A 22,704-nucleotide genomic window follows, 5' to 3' on the forward strand; every position below is an offset into this window, starting at 1 on the left:
AGATGTCATTCCCACAAGATGCAAGTAAAGAAGCACCGCGGACGCCCGGGGAGGGTCACAGAGCGACAGGAGGGGTTGTTGACCAGCTGACTGGCCTCACTTCTGACAAATGCAAATTACCCAGCCACAGTCCAACCAAGGGTATCAAAACAGGATCTCTGCAGATGGAGTTCAGCGTTATGTGTTTTGGACAGCTCGCAATAAGATTTTCGTGCATCATAAACTTTGCCTGAGTATCTCAGCCAGTTTTGTGGATGCCAGCGTTTGTTCAAAGCTGCAGATTACTGGGCCTCACCCCAGACCTACTCTACTTAAATATAGTGGGGTTCCCATAATCCCCATTTTAAAAAACCTATCCATGTTAAAGTACAGAGAATCACAAACTGGAAGAACTCCTTAATTTACAAATAAGGAATGGAGACCCCCCCCCCCCCCACCAAGAGAGAAAGGAATTTGCCCAAGGTCCCCCTGAAAGAGCCTAAGAAAACGTGAGGCTCTAAGGTTAACATCCTACCTGACACCCTTTCCTTTCCCCAACTAGTCCTGTGACCTCTAGCAAACTATCCTGTCCTAATCTGTGAAATGGGAGCAACAGTCACACCTACCCCAACTGGTGACTGCGAATATTAAATGGGGCCACAATGAGTCAACTACCAAGCACCGCCCCACTGGAAGTTGAGGTTGAAATAATTCTAGATCGCCCTACCCCCATTCATCTCCCAGTACCATTGTATGACCGTGGAGGTGAAACCATCCAGCCGCCTGTTGGTCCCAAACCATGTTCACCTCCACCCGTGGCTCAGTGAATATTTCTTTTCTTGAAGAGAGAGAGAGGCTCCTTGGAGCCTCTGGAATCTGGAGGGGGATGTTACCTTCCCCATGCGTGCATTGTCTTCCCAAGACAGGATGGACTACGGGGTCTCCATGTGAAGAGTTAGCTGCCAGGGCATCAAGGCTGGCTCCTAAGTGGTTGCTGGAGGCTTAGAGACCCCACTCCAGCTTTCTCTCAAATGGGGGCAGCTTGTTTGCAGCAGTGAGTGAGGTGGGCCCACTATGAACCCACAGGAGGAGAGGAAAAGACCGTCCCATCTAAGCTTTTACATACCCCATTGCAAGCTCCAGAATGTGGTGCCCAGGCCCGTATCTATAACCCACCCCCAGAGGCCAATTCTCCTCAGCCTTTCCTGCCACTTCTGCCATTGTACAGCCAGTTTCCCTGCTCTCTTCTATCAAACTCCTACTCATCTCTCAGCCATCTAGTCCAAATATTAATCTTTCTCTGTGATATACTCTCAGGGTAGAGGCAGTGGTGCCTTCCTCTGTATTCCCAGAACATGTTGTCTGCAACTCTAAATACAGACATCATCCTACTATTAGGGTTCAAGAGCATCTTCTAGGGGTTCATGAAGGAATCACTCTTCGTAAACACTGGCCTTATTCCCTAACTTCACCAGACCTGACCTTAGTGCATGATCCATTCCCACCTCTCCCAACCACATGAGAGGCCTTTTCCTCTTTATGGGTTTGCAAACCACAATATGACCTAACCACCAGTTACTGGCCAAAAGCATTCTTGTCACGTTTATTATAAAATCCAGCCAACAAGATGCTTTGTGCCAAGGGAATGTTCCTTTTCAGGGCAAACACTCTGTCCCCAGGGATGTTAGACAACTTCCATAGCCCCGTATAAGCATTAGCTAGAAATGAGTTTTTCCTAGTGGCCCAACAGATTCCCTGAGCATCCCTACTCTTTCACTGATTCCCATTGCAGTGCGATTGCATCAAACCTCTCAGGACAAAGCTGCAAAGGCAAAAGCAAAGCTAGAGCTCTACTCTGGACCTATCGCTCTAGACAGTTAGTTTCTCTGTGAGGGTCAGTTTTATACGTAAGGAAGAAATGGAAGATTGCTCCCCAAAACGGCATCAGGTTACTTATCCCAATTGTGTGGTTCAGTTGCTACGCCAGTGATGAGCAAATAAACAGGAAGTAGAAGCACAACTATTCCTAAGCTCAAGAAGCAGGGAAGCTCAGGAATTGGTGTGCAGCAGTGCTGCTTGGAGCGCCATTACGAAGGGACAAGCACAGTCCATGGGAGGTAAAATTCGGGGAATCTAAGACACAGGGGGTATGGGAAACAAGGCAGGCTTTTGTATTTATCATTTGCCGTGATATCTTTCTATGAACCTTCTTCTCCCTTTTAATTTTCCCTGTACTTTAATTATATTTCTTAGGCCTGAGGTGGTGGCTTACATCTCTAATCCCAGTACTTTGAGAGGCTGAGGCAGGCAGAGCAACTGAGGCCAGGAGTTCGACCCCAGCCTGGCCAACATGGTGAAACCCCATCTCTATTAGAAAAACAAAACTCAATTGGGCATGGTGGCAGGCACCTGTAATCCCAGCTGCTCAGGAGGCTGAGGTATGAGAGTGGTTTGAACACAGGAGGTGGAGGTTGCAGTGAATCGACATCATGCCACTGCACTACAGCCTGAGCAATAGAGCAAGACTCTGTGTCCAAAAAAAAAAAAACAAACAAACAAAACTTCTCAGCTAATGGCCAACATTGTTACCATCATAAATTCCAGCTTCCCTGTCTTCCTGTCATCATGTGTTGAATGTCCACTTCCCTCCTTATTTTTCAGTTGGAGTGGATTAGCATCACCAATTCAACATCTCACAAGTAGAATTACACACACACACATAAGCACCGCAATCCTGGCACACACAGCATCTCTGTCCTCGGATTTCCCCATCCTTCTAGTTGCTCAAGTCAAAAGCCCAGGAATCATCATTGAGCCCTCTGTTTCTCTTATTTATGGAACATCCATAAGCAAATTCCATGGGCTGGCCCTTCAAAATAAATGTGGAATCCAGCCATTTCTAACACTTCCACCATTACCATCTGAGGTCGGGCTCCAACATCTTTGCAATCCTGGGATAGACTCTTAGCTGCCTTCTCCCTTCCACATCTCTTCTTGTCCTCCCAGAGTTTGTACCCCGCACAAACGCTGCTAGGGTGGCTTTAAAAAATATGTCAGGGTATATTACTCCCTTGCTTCAAATCCTCCATTTAAAATAAATTTCACATTTATAGCAAAATCCAGACTTCTTCATATGGCCCACCAGGGGCTTTATGCTAATGGAATGTGCAGATGCTCCTCCCTGAGGAGCACCTTTTACCAGGGCAAATTCTCTATCTCCAATGATGTCAGGCAATTCCGACAACACCATGCTCTACCACCTCTTGCTTTTCATAATTTTTTTCCTCCAGATTCTACAAAAAAAGAAGATCAAGTCTCCTTGTGCAATGATTTACTCTCTGATGTATATTGGTGCCAGGCACGTGTACTGCTTTCAGATGATTCAAGAATAACAGCGATTTAAGAAAGCTGTCGTTAAGTTTTCTCTTCTCCTTGTCTGTATGACATTATTTTTACAATTATACTTCCAAAGTTTGCTCTTTCCGAACACCTCAAGACCCGTGTAATTTAAGCAGTGATTTTAGGGGTCTCTGTATATTTTACATTAATTTCAGAAACATGCTCATGATTATTCCACCAAAACTATCAACTGTTACATGAACATCTGTCCTTCTATGAGTTGCAAAATAATTGTCACCATCCCCACTTAATCAACCATCTTGTCTCCTTCTTTGACCAACTTCTGAAAAATAACACCCAATACTAAAGGCATTTCCTTCTATTCAGGGTCTCAGACAGTAAGCCGTTCTTTCCTTAAACAGTAAGACGTTTTCTCAAGCCCCATGGAAAGCACTTCTTTGATATCAGTTTGGGGAGGCCGAACTCTGGAGTCTTCATCCGAAGGGTAAAGTACCTCACTCAGTAATGCTCGTCCTGGGAACCAAGCCTAAGCAGTTTTGGCTGCTTCCTCGTCCAGGCTGGCATTGTCTGTGTTCGCCAGCCCCTCCGCGAAGTTAGCTCATTTGCGGATCAGGCCAAGTCCCTGTAGACTTCACGCAGACGCGGGTGCAGCCTGCTCTGGGGCTTGAAATCCGCTGGAGCCTGAGCCTCTGCATCATCCGGGTGGAGCTCTCTCTGCTGCTGCCAAAGGATCCCGCCTGGATGCTCATCCCGCCACCGTCGCCCACCCCGCAGCTGCAGAATGGCAGCAACTGCCACACACCTAAGCAACTTGGCTGGCTATTCGCCCTGCAGCTCCCGCCAGCGCGCAGCCCCCGCTGGCAATCAAAAGTCTGGGAAAGCGCGAAAGCACCACGTGCCTCCCACTCCGCCCAGCTGCCGCGCAGCTCCTCCCTGGCGTCCACTGGGAGACAAGGGACTCCCATGAGCAGGAAGGAGCAGGGCAGTGATTGCTTAGTTTATCCTGGGACGCGGGAGCTCTGTCCCCGTGGACTGAGTGGTGCGGAGAGGGGATCACTGAGACCGGGAAGGGTCATCCAGACAAATAAGGAGGGGTGCGGGTGGGCGCGCAGTCTCCTCCGCCCGGCCTTCAGACGCACCCGCGCGCAGCGCAGGCGTGTGCTCTCATCCTTCCCTTCCCTTCACTGTCTGGAGTGATGATAATTGGCTTCCAAAGTGGATGAGAGATGAGTCATTTACATCCAATGAGGGAAAAACAGCCTCCAGAGACTCTTCGTCCATTGGCCAGTGAGAGTGTCAATTCCCAGGCTCCTGCCACGCGCGGGCGAGCCCTTCTAGGAGGGAAAAGTTCAGCTGAGAGATAAAAGAGAGCAGACTTTCCAGCACCTGTGAATCCGGAGCGGTGGGCACTGACTGGCACGTGCACCGTGTGGACAGACTCTCCGGTTCTGTGAGTGGTTTTTCTTTTCCCAGATCGGACCTGGAGTTCTTAGGGGGATGGCTGACAAGGGCAGTAGGCAGAAGGACCTCAGCCCAAAGTCAAGGAGGCTTTGGATGGGGAGCTGGGCAGCCGCCCATTGTAATTCCCTTCCCCCTGTCTCAGCTTCAAAGGCCAAGAGTTGTACTCCTGAAGAGATACTTAGAGATCATCTGGGTGTTCCTGAATCTCAAGAGGGTCGTTTGACCCTGGTGGATCCTTTCCCTGCCCGGTGCCCTTCTCGCCCGTAGAAGGAGACCAGGTTCGGTTAAGCAGAGCAGAAACTATTCACTGATCAAGGAATGGAGTAGGAGAGCTCCTGCTCAAAGTGCCTGGAGTGTAGTGTGGGGGTGCTCCTTAAGGTCTTTTAGGGCAAGTAGTTGGAAAGCAAGGATTCCTGGAAAGAGATGGGGCTTTCCAGAAACAGCTGAGTGTGGCAGTCTCCTATTTTCTGTTGCCGCCCAACACTGCATGTGCCTAGCAAGCTGCATTTCTCCCCGAGGAACAGATTGAGGTATCGTAATTAGCAATTGAGGATTCAGGTTAGGGTAGCGCTTCTAAGTTCGTTTCCCATCTTGTAGCACGGTGGTTACTGACATCCAGTCTCTGTTTCTGTAAGTAAGCACAGCTTCAAGCACAGGTTACCTTCACAGGTTCTGGGGCTTTAGGAAAGCATTGAGGTCATCCTGCGGTGACAGAGGCAGCTGTTCAAAGAACTTGGTGCGCGTTTGAGGCGGGGGTTGTGGAGTGAGGCAGGTAAAAATGCAGATTCCATAGCCACACCCCGACATACTGAATCAGAGTCTGTGAGGGTGGGATCTGGAATCCTTTTTAAAAAGCTCAGAGGAACCAATTCACACGAACAATAAAAGTTTGATCTGAGCCAAAGACCTTAATCTAGAAATGAGAAAACGGGGATCCCCAAAAGGATTATAGGGAGAGGGTTGGTGGAAAGTTAGACTATGACAGTTTTAGGGTGGTTCTCTCCTGGCCTTGGGAAGTTTTCTCAGCTGCTGCTCTGATCAGTACATAGCTGAAGGCTTTAGGGAAACCCTCTTCATATACCCGGAGTTCCCTCTCTGTGCAGGTCTCCTACCAGGGTCTGTGGCCCGTGACCTCTTACCACCCTGGTCTCTGAGCTTTGTCTCCTCAAATCTAGAATTCCAACTGGCTTTGTCTTGCTGTCCTTCCTTGCGGCACTGGCCTGGAATCCTTCAAGGTAATCTGCTAGCATGGATTGTAGGATGCATCTCAGTTGTCACTGTCCTTAACTGCATGATGTCCAGTTCCTCGCAAAGCGTTGTTTCATATATTTTGCCCATTTTTGTTTTGTTTTGCTTTCAGACTAGGGGAAATCCAGTCCCTGTTACTCCATTTTGGCTAGAAATTCAAGGTAATGACTTTTAATATTTCTGACTACTAGTTCTATCATCTCTCTCACTTCTGTATCTGTCTCTATTCACTGATGTTTCTAGTCATTATGGGTCATATTTATCCACTTCTTAAATGCTTGCTGATTGTTTTATTAGATATCAAGCTTTGTTAATTTCACAACTTCGGGTGCCAGAAATTTTTACATTCCCACCAATATTCTTGAGCTTTGTTCTAGTATGTTGATATTTTGCATGGAAACCATTTTATAATTTCAAAGTTTGCTTTTATTTGTTAGGTGGGAGCAGAACTAGGGCTAATTTTGTCCCACTATGGAAGAAGTACCTTTCAGAGTAGCCTCTCTGATACTTCATGAATTGTGAAGTTTTCTAGTCAGATTTTTGTGAACTGAATCTATTCCCAGTCGTGTATGAGCCTCAGAAATTGTTACATCTGCTCCTTTTGGGTACTTCTTTTTCCTGTTCCTTTCCAACAGCTTCATTCCTCTCATGCACTGACCAAGCTGAAATCTCAAGGGATACTCACTGTAGATCTCTGATACTATGTGCTCCTGTGGCTCTCTTCTCCCTAGTACTCTGCCATACAAGCTCCAGTCAGCCTGGCCTCCCAAAACTCCCAGCTTGTCTCCTCAAGTCAGGGAAACTGTTAGACTCTGCCTGTTCTCCTCCCTAAGATATGCCTTGGAAACTCCATACAGTAACCTAGATAGCCACAGGGCTTACCTCATATGATTTTCTTCTCAGATATCAGAGATGAGATCCCACACAGCCTGATGTCCAATGATTGAAAGTTGTTATTTCATAGATCTTGCCTTTTTGGGTTATTTTACACATTTCATGTGGCAGAATAAACTCAATCCTTGTTTCTCCATCTTATCCACTAGTAGACATTAGTTATATTCTCTTTGAACTCATCATGAATTCCATGAAGACTGAAGAAAACAAGTCATTTAGTGCCATGGAAGATGACCACAGGACTAGACCTGAAGTTTCAAAGGTATATCTACTTTTTTACAACTCCTTAGAGGAGTGATAGTCTAACCATAGTGTCATATGAAGTTCTTGGAGATAAGTTCTTAAACAATGGTCATTATAAGCCTTTCTCTTAGGTAGTTTAAAATACATTTGGGGAGCTCATACACATAAGTGCTTGTGGAAAGCACAATGATAGAGTATGAGTTAACAATGCTAAACGTGTCTTAAGACAACAAGATGACTAACAAATAATATAGACACTTAAAATCATGGAAAGTATAGACAGGCAAAAATAATTAGCTAATGTTTACTGAGGAAACACTGTGTGCCTGGAATTGTGTCCCACCATATGGATTATCCCAGTTAACAGTTAATAGAACTATGCAGTAGTTATTATCATACTTATTTTACAAAAGAAGAAACTGAAGCTCAACTTGCTTATAGTTGCAGAAGTAATGGACTTCAGAGCAAGGATCTGAACCTAGGCGGTCAGACTACAGAGACTGGTTTTTGACCCACACTATTTTGCTCAAAATATGCAAAATGATAATACTAAATTGAGACGTAAACAAGTGATTTTAGAGTACAGAGAGAAGAATGCTTAATTCAGACTTAGGAAACTACAGCAGCATCGTATGAAAAATGATTTATTAATGAATAATAAATCTAAAATTGTCAAACTCTTAGATGTAGAAGTGGTTGCTGGGCTGGGAAGAGAGAAAAATGGAAGTGTTAGTCAAGGGATACAAAGTTTCCTTACACAAGGTGAATAAGTTGTAGGGATCTGAACAGCATGAGTGCCAATAGTTAACACTATTGTGCACTCAAATTCTTGCTAAAATGATAGATTTTATGTTAAGTGTTCTTATTACAAAAATAATAAATAAGAGGGCAGGAAGAGACTTTGGGAGGTGATAGATAGTTCGATGTCATAGAATGTGGTGATCATGTATCTTCACATTCATCAAGTTGTATACATTAATTATGTACATTATGCATTTGGTATGTCTAAAACTAATGTATTTTTTAAAAAGAATGAATAACATTTCACTAGTGTATCAAGGATGAAGGAATGGCCTGAGTAAAGTCATGTACACAGGAAAACATATTTGGGGAACAGGATAGCTGCATTTGATGCTATGTAAGGAGAATTCAAGAATGTGGTAGGCAAATAATGCTTTCTATACTGGTAAGGTAGTGTGGTGCCAAGACCACAGTAGGCTTTATATCAGTAAGAGCTTTTCATATTGACAGTAAAAATATTTTCTAACTGTGAAACAATAAAATGGATTCATTGGTTCACCTGAGTGGACATTCCAGAATTCAGCAGAGCTCTTAATTCAGTAGTATACAGTTTCTTTGAGGACTTGTTTGTGTGTTCAGTCTCTATGTTCTGCTTTTCATGTTATCCCCTGGCTGGCTTTCTGCATAGTGACAAATAGAGCTGCAGTAATATCGGATGTGTTACTCTCCCGATAATGAGTCTATCCTGGTTTCCTGAGGAAACTTCTCTTTGCCATCTTATTGTCCCAACTTAAGTAGCTCACCCATTTCAGCACAAAACCTTGTGACTCCGAGGGCACATATAGATATTCTTAATCTGTCGTGAATTCATTTCCATACATGTATGGCTCCTAAAAAGTGTGAGAGAGGTAGAATAGCTTTCTGGAAAATAGCTGCAGTATCTTTTACTTCTTTGAAATCCATGTGTATGTTTTTGGATTTTCTTCTGTAAATAAAGGAGACGCGTTTGCAGACTTTATCTCTGTATCGCTTAGGAGGAGTTATTCAATTCACTTTAGACTTTGCTAAGTTAAATATTAATGTTAAAAGGCCCAGGGCTATTTTGTTCAAGACAGTTGCCAATAATCACATGTGATTTTTTTTTTTTTTTTTTTTTTTTTTTGAGACGGAGTCTTGCTCTGTCGCCCATGCTGTAGTGCAGCCCCGCGATCTGGGCTCACTGCAAGCTCCGCCTTCCGGGTTCACGCCATTCTCCTGCCTCAGCCTCCGGAATAGCTGGGACTATAGGGGCCCGCCACCATGCCCAGCTAATTTTTTCTATTTCTTAGGAGAGACGGGGTTTCACCGTGTTAGCCAGGATGGTCTCGATCTCCTGACCTCGTGATCCACCCGCCTCAGCCTCCCAAAGTGCTTGGATTACAGGCGTGAGCCACCGCTCCCGGCCCACATGTGATTATTTAAATTCAAATTTAAATTCAACTTAACAAAAATCAAATAATAAAAGTGGTGAATAATACAAATTCTCAGTTGCTCTAATCACATGTCAAGTACTTAAGAACCACCTGTGACTGTAGTATTAGAGAGTGCCGATGTGGAACATTTCCATCACTTCAGACATTTTATTGGGCAGTACTAGTTTAGGGCATCCAATTATAGAACAGAACTAGAGTGTAAAACTGACAAACTATTTGTCTAGAAAATAGAATAAGAGGAAAAAATCAAAATAAAGGAGGCAACAAAGCAAAGGTTTATAAATTGTGAAAAAGTGGAAAAAGTAGATGATACAAAAAAAGATGATAGAAATAAACACAAAACACGCTACACCCAATTAATTGTCTTACAGATTATTCGAAAGACTTTAACTTTTCATGTTTCTTTTAAATTCATTTATTTCATATACAGTAAAATTCAGTCTTTTTGGTATACAGTTCATGTAGACCATGCCTACAGTCATGTAACCATGACCAAAATCAAGAAGCAAAGCAGTTTCATCACACTAAATAATTCCTTTTTTGGTTCCATCACACTAAATAATTCCGTGTTCTCCCCACTCATCCCCTATTCACCCCAGTCCCTCGCAACAACTAATCTCTTCCTTACTCTAGTGTTACCTTTTCCAGAACATCATATAAGTTGAACATACACTGAATCATACCCTTTGAGTCTGGCTTCTTTCACTTAGAACATTCCACTTGAGATTCATGAGTGCTGTTGCATGCATTGATAGTTTTTTTCTTTTTATTGCTGAGTAGCATTCCCACTGTGTGAATGTATCAAAAATCTGTTTATCCATTCACCCACTGAGGAACATTTGAGTTGTTTCCCGTTTGGGAAGTTTGTAAATAAAGTTGTTGTGAACATTTGCATACAGGTTTTTGTATGAAGACTAGTTTTCATTTCTCTTGGGTTCACCTAGCAGTGGAATTGCTGTCATGGAAAGTGTATGTTTAACTTTATAAGAAATTGTCAAATTGATTTCAAAATGGCTATGTAATTTCACATCCTTGATACCAATGTGTGAGAGTTCCAGTTGTTTCATATACTTTTAAACACAAAGTTTCTCCGACTCATTTATTATCATAGGTATGTAATGACATCCTTTTGTGGTATTAATTTGCATTTCACTAATGACTCATGATTTGAGCATCTTTTCATGTGTTTATATCATCCACATATCTTCTTTGGGAAGTGTCTATTAAAATATTTTGCCCGTTTTTATACTGGTTACTTATTGCTGAGTTTTGAGAGGGCTTTACATATTTTAGAAACAAGTCCTTTGTCATATTGTTTTTCTCATAATATTTGTGATAATTGCTGATATTTTATATCTGTATAGCTTGTCCTTTCATCCCCTTAGTCCTGTTTTGGGAGGGAAAGTTTGCAGATTTGATGAAGTTCACTTTCTCCATATTTCTCTTTGTGAATCATGCTTTTGTTTTTTGCATCAGAGAATTCTGCTAAATGTAAGATCACAAAAATCATTTCTAAGTTTTCTTCCAGAAGTTGTATAGTTTTAGGTTTAAGTCTGCAATTGATTTTAAGTTTTATTTTGATTTTTTTGTATGGTGCAATACCTGGATCAAAGTTTGTGTGTTTGTGTAATCTGTGTGTTAATTGTGTAAAACAAGTTAACTCAATAGTGGATGATTAGCGTCTTACCATTGCTGAGTCTTACAATCTTGAACAAAGTCTATTTCTCCATTTATTTTGGTCTTGTTTAATTTCTTTTGCTTTGGGGCACCTGGGAGAACAGGCAAACCTGGTGGATGAAGGCAGATTGGGCAGTAGGGGGCTGAAGGGGCAATGGGACTGGTGCACTACTCTCTCCAAGGCCATCAGACAAGGCAAGAATTAGAAAGGCCGAAAGTACAAGGCACGAGTGACAGAGAAGGTTAGTGATCCTGGCATCATGCAGCTTGAAGATTGTCCAGTAAACTGTGAGTGGCTCCTCCTAGCAGACTTTCTACTATTACATCTGGGTTTCTGGAATGTGTCTGCACTGTCTTGCCCCTTTGACCAGAAACCCTTGCTTCCTCCACACTCCCTGTATTCCTCAAAGGACAAACCTCCAGCACTGGAACCTCCCTCCCCAGACGAAATATCTGCACAGATGTAGTCACATCTCCATCAGGGGACCCCAGACTTACAGTCCCCTGGAAACTGAATGGTCAAGATAATAAGTTATTGTGACTTTTGTATGCCAGATGCGACAGCCTGCTGGGCATTTTATCAATGTCTTATGGGAGTCTCACCACACCAGGAGGAAAATGTTTTCCAGTTTAGCATTCTTTCCCATGCCCAGCCATGCACTTTTTGCATGGCCATACCTGAAGACTGCATTTGCCTCCTTAAGGTTAGTTCTCAAAGCTCACAGAGATCACCTATAATGTGACTTATAATTGGGGTTTGCCGGCTGAATAAGATCTCATAGGATGAATACCCAGTTTGTTTGGTGATGGTGCACCTGACTCAGAGGAGCACCATGGGCGAGACCTGATCCCACCTCAGATGAGTTTCCTGACAAAGTTTCTTCAGCAGCTGCTTGAGCGTCCAGTTCATGCACTTCACTTTTCCTGAGCTCTGTGGCCAGTAAACTGTGTGTAACTTCCATTTTATTTTTAACAGCCGAGTTAAGTCCTGAAGTATTTCAGCCCCAAATGCTGGTCCATTGTCTGACACCAGAGTCAGGGTTAGTCCAAATCTGGGAATAATGTCTTTTAACAACACCTTGGTTACCTCTCATGCTTTCTCTGTCCGGGTAGGGAAAGCCTCGACCCACCCCGAAAAGGTGCAAATGAACACCAATATGTACCGACCGAGAGCCCCCTGCTCAAGGCAGCTCGTTAAAATCCAGAAACAAATTTTCACAGGATGTGGCTCCCATTTCCTGAATTCCCGGGGACTGGGTAGGCCCATGGTGAAGGTTGTTCTTGGCACCAGTTAGACATTGTTCACAAACTCCTCAGGTAATCGCAGTGAGCCACGGCACATAGAAATGGCATCTTCCAACGTTTCTAGTACCTTTGTTTTCATACGAATTCCTTATTGGAACTGTTTCACAAACCTGGGGGCCACCATTTCAGGTATGGCTAGCCTCCCATTAGATAATTTTCACCATGCTCCTTTAATGTAATTCCCAGTCTCCTGGGCAAACCAGGTTCCTTCATTTGGAATATAGCTTGGGGTATCCGGGAGGTGGATCTGTGGGAGGAAAGGCATAGCTAAGGCTTCCGCTATAGAAGGTAGATTTGCCATTGCTGCCCGTTTTGCCTCTTTGTCTGCCTTCCTGTTTCCTTTTGCTTCTAGTGTTCCTGCTTTTTGGTGCCCTTTGTAGTGCCTTACTGCCACCTGTTTCAGGGCCCATACAGCATCTAAGAGCTATAGAATTTCATCGTATTTTATTTCCTTTTCTCCTGCAGTTAAGCGTCCTCTTTCTTTGTAATCTCCCATGAACATGCAAAGAGGCAAAAGCATATTTGGAATCTGTGTAAATATTTGCTCTTTGGTCTTTTGCTAGGCAGAGAGCTCTTGTCAGAGCTATCAGCTCTGCCTTCTGAGCAGAAGTTCCTGTAGGCAAAGACTTCACCTGTACTACTGAGTCCAAAGTCACCACTGCATGCCCCGCTGGGCAGATCCTCTCTAGTATGAAACTGCTCCCATCAGTAAAATACTCAACTTCCAGGTCCCCGAGGGGCCAATCTGTCAAATCTCTACTTCTTGAGGACACTTCATCTAGCACCTCCACACAGCAATCAAGCTAGCCTCCTGGCACTGACTCAATGGGGATCAAGGGAGCCGGTTTTAGGGTGTTCACAGTCTCTAAAGTTGTGCTGGGATTTCCACATAGGAGCCCTTGGTATTGAGTCACTTTCAGATTTGATAACCAATGGTGCCCACTTTGGTCCATTAAAGTTATAAACGAGTGTGTTACCCGGATTGTCAGTTGCTGTCCTAAAGTCAGTTTATTAGCTTCTTGCACCAGTAGGGCAGTGGCAGCTAGCACTTTGAAAGATGGAGGCCATCCAAGCGCCACAGAATCTAGTTGCCTGGACAAGTGTGCCACCAGGTGATGCCATGATCCTATGACTTGTGTCAGGACTCCTATGGCCATTCCTTTCCACTCATAGACATTCAAAAAAAAAGCCTAGTTAGGTCTGGAAGTCTCAAGGTTGGGGCCTGAATTAAGGCTTCTTTGATATCTTTAAAGGCCTTCTCTTGGTCAGCATCCCAGAAAAGGGACTTCTTTCTCCCCGCTTTGTGTCTTCATATAATGGCTCAGCCATGAGCAAGAAATTTGGGATCCAGATGCGGCAGAACCCTGCTGCCCCTAGGAACTCTCTTATTTGATGCTAGGTGTTTGGAATGGGAAGTGCACAAATAGCCTGCTTTACTTCACTACGGAGCCATCTTTCCCCTTGGCTTATGTGGAAGCCTAAATACTGGACACTTTCAAAGCAGATTTGAGCCTTTTTCCCTGACACTTTATATGCTGCACTGCACTGCAGGTGTGAGAGTTCTTGGGTTCCTTGGAAGAGGTCCTCTTGGGTTGGGGCTGCTAGAAGAAGGTCATCTGTATACAGGAGCAAAACACAGGCACTATTCAGTGGGGTGTATGCTTTAAGGTCTGAGGCCAATGCCCCTTCAAAGACTGTAGGAGGGGTTTTAAATCCCTGTGGGAGTCTTGTCCAAGGGTACTGTAATTCACCCCACTGAAAAGCAAAAACTGACTGACTACTTGGTGCCGGGGGAGGCAGAAAATTGCATCCTTTAAATCTGGCACTGTAAACCAGGCAGCATTTGCTGGAATATGTCCATTAAAGTATACCGGTTTGGCACACTGGATGGATAGTTACTGTAGTCTGGTTCACAGCGCATAAGTTCTTCACCAGACTATATTCAACAGACAGCTTCCACACTGGTAAGAGAGGGGTGTTCCAGGGCAAATGGAACTTAACTATGATTCCATGCTTATGAAGCCGCTCTAAGTGCTTGTGGACACCTTCTGTGGCCTCAGGGAGTAGCAGGTACTGGCGGACCTGAACCAGAGTTGCTCCTGGTTTTGATTCTGCTACAACTGGTGCCTGATTTACAGCTAGTCCAGGTGGGTTACTTTCAGTCCAAACTTCAGGAATTTTAGTAGTAACCCACGCATTTATTTCATTTATTTCATTTACTCCTGGTTCTGGAGTCTGTTTTGCATATAGCCTCCATTTCTGAGCCTGCAGGACAGTAAGGGTTAATACCATGGTTTCAGCTGAGTTAGGCTTAAAGTCATATCTCTTTGAAGTCCAAAAGTAATCTGCACTTGCAGATTTTGGAGAAGCTGTCTTCCTGGCAAGGGAATTGGACAATTTGGGAGATACAGGAATCCATGTTGCATGTCTTGCCCTCCTATAACACACCTCCTTGACTGGCAGACTGGCTTCTTCTCTGAGACTCCAGTGGCACCTACAATAGTTGTACAGTTCTTGGATAGTGGACCTATAGGCCGGGTAACTACCAAGTGTTCAGTCGTGGTATCTATCATGAAGTCCATCAGCCGGCCCCCAAATTCTAATGTGACCATGAGCTCCTGGAGGCCCAAAGAGAAGGAACCTGGTCTATCCTAGTCCTCATATGCTTCAGCCCCTGCCAGCCTGATCAGGTCATTGTCTGGTTCCTCCCCGGGTATTGTAGCCCTTGGCCAGTGGTTTTTTCATACCACAGCCTTGAGCAATCTCCACATTATTATTTTCTGGACATTCATCCTTTCAGTGGCCTTTCCTTTTGCATTGCACACATTCACCTCTCTCTAGCCTCGGCTGGCTTTTGAATCCCTGTCCAGACTGGCCTCTTCCACAAATGCATCCATGCCTATATCCGTGCCCCCTTGCAAAGCCAGCTTCCCTTCCTGTGAGGGCTGCCACAGGCAAATCAGCCTTGTTCCTAAGCCTCTGATGAGCCTCCTTCTTTGCCTGCTGATCTCGATTAATGTACACCTTGGTAGCCACTTCAATAAGCTGAGTAGAATTTATGCCTGTGAAGCCTTCTAACTTCTGCAATTTCTGCCTGATATCTCCCTGGGACTGCCCTACGAACACCGTATTCACCATGTGCTGAATTTCAGCATCCTCAGGGTTACACAGAGTGTATAACCAGAATCCCTCACAGAGTCTTTCATAAAACTGGCTGGGGCTCTCATCAGCACCTTGGAGCACCTCTGAGATTTTCCCTATATTGATTGCCTTTTTCCTGCCATCTCTTAGCCTTTGCAGGATTGAAGTGAAAGTACACTCCACAGAGTGGGAGCAGGCTTGAGCCAGGGGCTTAAGAGCACTGGTTGCAGAATTTCTCTGAAGTTTAAAGACCCTCTAGATTTTTCTCATTGGTTACTTTGTTTACACTCTATGTAAATAAAGTAGTGGCCCACAACCAGTTTGATTGGTTGCAGGAGGAAACCAACCAGAAGTACTTTCCATTTTTCATCTGCAATGCAGTGGAAAGTGGGAGTTGGGGGAATGATTTGCAATGGGAGAAGCTTGTGATCCTTTTGTTACTTGAGTGTGGAGAGGTGGAATTTTCCTTTCGATTCAGTTCTAGGAAGTGTGTGTAAATCATCCTTAGGTTCCTTGCCTCCAGATCCTGTTCTTCTACCTCATTTCTTCAGACCTGGGGCATCCCTCTCCTTGCCAGCCTGCTCCTCCCCTTGGCTTCAAGGGGCCTCCTCAAGGCTGCATTTGATGTTCTGCCTTCTCAGCAGAACATGAATGGAGAAGGCATCCAGGTGTTGTTTAAATTCCTACAATATATTTTTGGACAAAAGTCTTGCATATCTTGTCAGAATTTTCTACATAGATTACCTGTCATCTGTGAATTAAGGTAATTTTACTACTGTCTTTCTTATCCAGAAGCCTGTTATTTCTTTCTCTGTTTTTATTGCACTGGCTAAAATATCCAGTGAGGTATTGCTTCCCACAAGAGGGCATTAGCTGCGGGGGTCTGCCCACAGACCCTGACCCAAATGACCAATGAATAACACGTACACTGACACACAGATATTCTGTTTTGCCAATCCACTGTGTGTCTGATCTGACCGCTGGCACACCCAGAGAGGTTTTTCACTGCGGCAGGGCCTGAGCAGCTTGCACTCCAGGCATTTATTTAGTATAGAATTAACAACAGAAGTTTTGAGTAAACACACTTGTGGATAATTAACATGGTGAATAAAGTAGTTCTACTAGTGATTAAAACTCAGGTACCCTGGTTTAAAGCAAATACCATTAGGGGGTCATACCTTGGTCCACCTCCCCCTGAGAGGGCCATCTGCCTCACAGGTTAATTAATGGAGGTAGGGTAAACAGACTTAACTGGGGAAACCTCTATTTTTCCTAGTATTTACCCTATGACCTAATGCTCTAAGGTAAGAACCTGCTGCCTTCAGGCTGTTCAATGATTACAAGCAATATAAATTTTTGGCCTTCCAAAAAGGTTTGTGCATATTCCTTATGACTTTCCCTAATATTTACCTTTAATATTTCTGCCATCATCCTGAGTGAATCCCAACAACCCAGCCCAATGTTGAATAGAATCTGCTAGAGCAGACATTCTTGCCTTTTTTTGAGTCTTGGGAATGCATTCAATCCTATATCATTAATTATGATGTTATGTGTAATTTTTCATAAGTGATCTTCATGAGATTGAAGAAGTTTCCTTTTATTCCTAGGTTGCTGATTTTGTTAGAAATAGATGTCAGGCTTACCAAGTGCTTTTTCTATGATTGTTGAGATGATTCTATGCATATATAGAAATTTTAATTTTTCTAATTGGCTTATTACCGTGATATGTTTTTCAAAAGTTAAACCAACCTTTCATTCCTGGTATTAACCTATCAGTTCTTGCATTTATGTTTACATTGGCCTGTAGTTTTCTTTTCTTGTAATGTTTTGCCTGTATATTATAGAGCTAATATTTCCCTGTTGCTGAGGCAATGTTCTTTTCAGTATTGTACTCAATGCCCCACGAATTATGATGCTTTCCCAAGGTCTGTTGGGAACAGCAGCTATTCCCAGCCCTGTAAGATCTCCAGGGATTGTTACCTCTAATCTTTTTGGGTAGCTGTCTTCTCTGACTTAGGTGATTTCCTCACGTGCATGTGCAGATCACTACTCATATGAAGATTCATGGGGACTCTCTCTTCTGGAGAAGATCTCTTCTGGAAGAGGCCAGTCTGTACAGTTCTCACTCACCTGATCTTTGAAAGATAAACCCATTGGCATCCCAGAGCTCAGTTCCTTTTCCTCAACTCAGTTGCTACTGAGCTTTGCCTGGATTCCTTTCCTTGCACCATGGCCTAGAGCCTCTCTTCAGGCTGTAAGCTGGGGAAGCCATAGAGTTTGCATCATTGATTTTCTGTTTCTCAAGGATCATTGTCCTTCTTTGACTAACGCTTAATATCTTGAAAATGATTTTGTATATTTTGTCCATTTCTCCAGGGTTTTCAGGCAGGAATGTAAGTTACTTCTGTGTTATTCCACGGTGGCCAGAGTAGAAGTTTAGGATGCTGCTTTTTTTTTTTTTTCCCAAAGCCTTTAGCTTTAATTAGTGGAAATAATGGGCTATAAAGAGTTTACTTTATCTTGGCTGCCCCTATTACAATCAAATATACAAATATAAGCATACCAGAAGGCTTCTTAGCCAGATAAAGGGCAACTTAAAAATCTCACAGGGAACATCATGTTAAATAATGAATCATTATAAGTATTTCCTTTACAATGAGGGAGAATAGAGGAGTGCTCCCTACTACTGCCTTTATTTAGCTGATCAATAAAATGTATTGAGCCAATGCTGTGCAATAAGAAAAATTAGTAAAAGATAATATTTGAAGATTGAAAAGAAGGGAACAAAGCACATTCATGAAATATCCACAGATAATATCATCATCTATATTTGAAACTAACAAGATTTATAGAGATAGTATTAGAATGATTGTAATATGGCAAATTGGCTAGGTTTAAGATTGATCTTTACAAAACAATGCATTTAGCTTAGTCAGCAATATCAGAAAATGTAATACCCCCAAAATTATTTTATACTGCCTAAAAATATTATTTACCTAGAAATCAATGTAAAAATGATTTAACCATTTATGGAGTAAATTATTTTATTTAAGACCTGAAAATAAGACATAAATCAATGTCAAGATATACTAATGGGTAGGAAAACTCAAAAATAAGACCGTATTTGGTGAATATATAGAAAAACATACCATTGGAACAGAAGAGAGAGAGTAGAGACAGACTCACAAATTAAATGGAAATATCTTTGTATTAGTCTGTGCTATGGTGTGAATCTTTTGCATGCCCCACAATTCATACATTTAAATCCTAATCTCCAAAGTGCTGGCATTAAGAGATGGGGCTTTGTTGGGTGATTATGAAATCCAGACTTGACATTCTCTTAGGGGTAATAAATTACAACAGACTGTATGGCCTAACCAACAGAAATGCATTATCTCATGATTCTGGAGGGTCAAAGTCCAGGGTCAAGATGTCATCAGAGTTGGTGACCTGTTAGGGCTGTGAGGGAAAGACCTGTTCCAGGACTCTCTCCTTGGCTTGAAGTTGGCCATGTTTTTTCTATGGGTCTTTACATCATCCTCGCTCTGTGTGTGTCTCTATGTCTAAATTTCCCCCTTTTCTAAAGATATCAGGGGTACTGGATTAGAGGCCCATCCTACTGTGGTGTGACCTCACTTTAAATATATCAGCAAGAACTGTATATCCAAATAAGGTCACATTTTGAGGTACTAAGGGTTAGGACTATGACATGTGAATTTTGAGGGGACACAGTTTAACCCATAACAATCTTATGTGGCTAAACTTGCAGTATAGTTCAGTGGAGAAAGAATGAACAATTCAGTCAGCATCCCTGGAGTAATTTGTTATCCATATGTACAAAATAAAAAGTGATACCTACTTCTAGCTAGATACAAAAAATAATTCCCAATTATAAACTTGAATGGTAAAAGCAAACCTTAATGATTTTTAGAAGAAAACAAAATACATATATTATGAAAAGTTTTCTAATGATATAAAATGATTAATGAACTTGACAAAATTAAAATTAACAACTCCCTTATGACACCTGAGAATGAAAAATCAAGAAGATAGTCAGAATACATGTTTAACACGTATCATGAATAAGCACTTTATTTCTACAATATTAAAATACTTCTAGAATTAATAATGAAAAGAAAATAATCCAGTAGAAAAATGAACAAAACACTTTAGGAGGCAGAGGCTGGTGGATCAGGAGGTCAGGGGTTCCAGACCAGCCTGTCCAATATGGTGAAACCCCGTCTCCACAAAAAAAAAAAAAAAAAAAAATACAAAAATTAGTGAGGCCTGGTTGCGTGCCCCTGTAGTCCTAGCTACTCATAAGGCTGAGGCAGGAGAATCGCTTGAACCCAAGAGGTGGAGGTTGCAGTGAGCCGAGACCACACCACTGCACTCCAGCCTGGGTGACAGACTTCATCAAAAAAAAAAAGAAAGAAAAAGAGAAAAATGAACAAAAGACATAAAAAACCCTTTTAGAGAATGAAGTGTGAAAAAGGGTTCAATCCCATTAGTAATTAGGAAACTACTGTTTAAACCCTCAATAACATGCTATTTGACACCCACATGATTGGCAAACATTAAAATATGGATAATACCGAGCTTTGATGTAGATGTAGAATAATGAGAACTTTCATTTCTCACTGGTGGAAGTGTAAGGTGGTACAACAATCTTGTAAAATAATATGGCAGTACCTATTATAATAAGGCAGATTAGGCATTTTCTTTTTCTCTTGTTGTTCTCCTATTGCCTCATGTTGTCAAATATTTATTGCTCAAATCTATTTCTGAAGTTGAGCATTACCCCTTTTAATTCTATACTTGAGAGTGTAGACTTGCACACTGCACCAGGAAACATATTCAAGGATATTCATAGCAAAATTTGCCACTGCTTTTGGTAGAAAAACCCCAGAATGTGCATAAGCAGTTGATTTCTTCAGTGAATTCTCTCTAACTTTAAAATTGGATACACAATTTCATCAACTACAATAAACCTCAAAAAAATAGGGCAAATTACAGAAGAACACATTCAGCTGGTTGTGTTTATATAAAATCAAAATAGGCAAAACTAAATAATTTACTCTTTATTGTTTTACAACATATGTATATGTCCCTAAATAAGTGTAAGACACTAATAATTTTAAAACAAATTCAGACTTGGTGGTTGTCCATGAGAATGAGAAAGGGAGACAAGATGAAGGAGGGACACACTGTATGCCTCTAATGATTTGCAGTGTTTTATTTCTTAAGGTGGGAAGGAAATACATGGATGTTTAGTATATGAAATATAGGGTGTCATAAACTGCTTTTGCATGTAGAATATGTTTTATAGTTTTTAAAAACACAGTATATGGGAAAGAGGAAGAAGCTGAGAACTATTCTCAGGATACTACCTTGAGTAGTCAAATGGGTAATGACACAATTGTCAGATTCAGGAACACAGAAAGTGGGGCAAAATTGGATTTTATGACTCTGGTTTTGAAGGGGTTAAGTGTGAAATGCCTCTGACATATCCAAGAGTAGATGTCAAAGATGCAACAAAATATTAATATCGGGAACTTAGATGACAGGTCGTTGCTGCAGAGATAGATTTGGCCAATAAATATTTGAAAATATGAGGTGATGGGAGAGCACCAATAGCAAAAGGAAATCACTATTCCTAAAACCTCAGCTGATTCCATTGCACCTACCTACTAAATGATCCAAGCCCAACTGTTCCTCCTGATTTTACTCCCTCCCGGCTTATGCCCCTCTTTATATAGACTAGATCCAATACTTCAGGCTTCACAATAATTTCCTTCTTAGTTATGTTCATGTATTATTTTTCTGATTCTTTTTAGTCATCTATCTGTGTTCTCCTGTAGCTCACTGAGCTTTTTAAAGACAATTATTTTAAACTCATTGTCAGACAGTTCATAAACCTTGATTTCTTTAGGGTCAGCTATTGGTTATTATTTTTTACCTTTGGTGGTGTCATTTTTTCTCTATTGTTGATCTTGATTTTTAGGCTGTGCATTAGTATCTGCACATTTGAAAAACAAGAAACGTCTTCTAGTCCTTGCATAGTGGCTTTGTCTGGAAAATCCCTTTCCCAGTCATCCAGCAATTGTTGGTAGGGTGTCCATTGTGGTCTGCAGGTGAACTTGATGCCGAAGTGCTCAGGCAGGCTGGCCTGGTGCCTGTGTCAGCATGTGGTAGGCCTGGTTCCTGGGTCTGCACAGTTGTGCCTGAAGCCTGGATGCACTGGGGTGGATCCTTTCACTGGGTATGGGGGATGAACATAAAGCCTATGTCTATAAGGGCCAGCATAGAGGCTGTACCAATAGGTGCTGGACTGAAGCCTGGGTCCACAGCGTCTAACATGGCTATGAGGTGGGCATTGAGCCTGTGCCTGCAGGGGCTGGCCAGGTTTTGGGATGGGCCTGGTGTCTGAGTCTGCTGGGATGAGCCTGGAATCTGAGTCCATGGGGACTGGCCTAGTACTGGTGCAGGATTGGAGCCTGAATCTGGAGAAATGGGCCTGGGATCTTGGTAGACGGGGGCTGACCTGGAGCCTGAATCTTCAGAGATGGTTGTAGAGCCATGGTCCAAGACGGTCAGCCAAGCATCAGTGTCTAGTGAAGTCAGCCTTTACCCTTGGTGTGCTAGAGCACAGCTGGGCCCTGAGTGTATTGGATCCTGGGTCACAAAACCTATCTTGGAGCCTGAAGCTGGCCTATCACTGGGGTCGGGTGGGACCAGTCTAGAGCCTGAGAGCATAGGTGCTAGACTGGTGCATGTAGCCACAGGCCCTGGCCTAGAGTCTGGGGAATGGCCTGGAGGCTGGGTGCGTAAGATCTGGCCTAGAACCAAGGTCTTCAGAAGCTGGTGTGGAGACTAGTTCCGCAAAGGCTGGCTGGGTCCTGGGGCTATAGGAACTGGACTGGAACCTAGGTCCACAGAGGCAGTCCTAGATACTGGGTCTGTAGGCACCAGCCCAATACTGGAGTCAACTGTGATGGGCCTGGACCCTGGGTCTGCTGGAGTATGGGACCATAGGAACTGGCATGGAGATGGGGGTGGCAGAAACTCCCTAAGCCCTAGGCAGGCCTGGAGCCTGGGTCTGCCGAGGCTTGCCAGATACCTCGCTAAGGGACAGGTCTAGGGCTGCCAACCTTGAACTGTGCTGTGCCTGAATCCTGGATTT

The 22,704-nt window shown here is 43.0% G+C and overlaps 1 long non-coding RNA gene across 1 annotated transcript in view; it reads left to right on the forward strand.

The window, feature by feature from the left end:
* Positions 1-4,257: 4,257 nt before the first annotated feature.
* The window catches only part of LOC129525495 (uncharacterized), a 39,054-nt gene continuing 20,607 nt past the window's right edge, over positions 4,258-22,704 (forward strand). Inside the window, exons 1-2 of the long non-coding RNA XR_010135478.1 lie at positions 4,258-4,789; positions 6,161-7,204. This is a non-coding gene — a long non-coding RNA (uncharacterized lncRNA). The remainder of the gene's footprint in view (positions 4,790-6,160; positions 7,205-22,704) is intronic.

Source organism: Gorilla gorilla, chromosome 9 (genome assembly GCF_029281585.2).
Source record: "Gorilla gorilla gorilla isolate KB3781 chromosome 9, NHGRI_mGorGor1-v2.1_pri, whole genome shotgun sequence".
In the NCBI taxonomy this organism is placed as follows: Eukaryota; Metazoa; Chordata; class Mammalia; order Primates; family Hominidae; genus Gorilla; species Gorilla gorilla.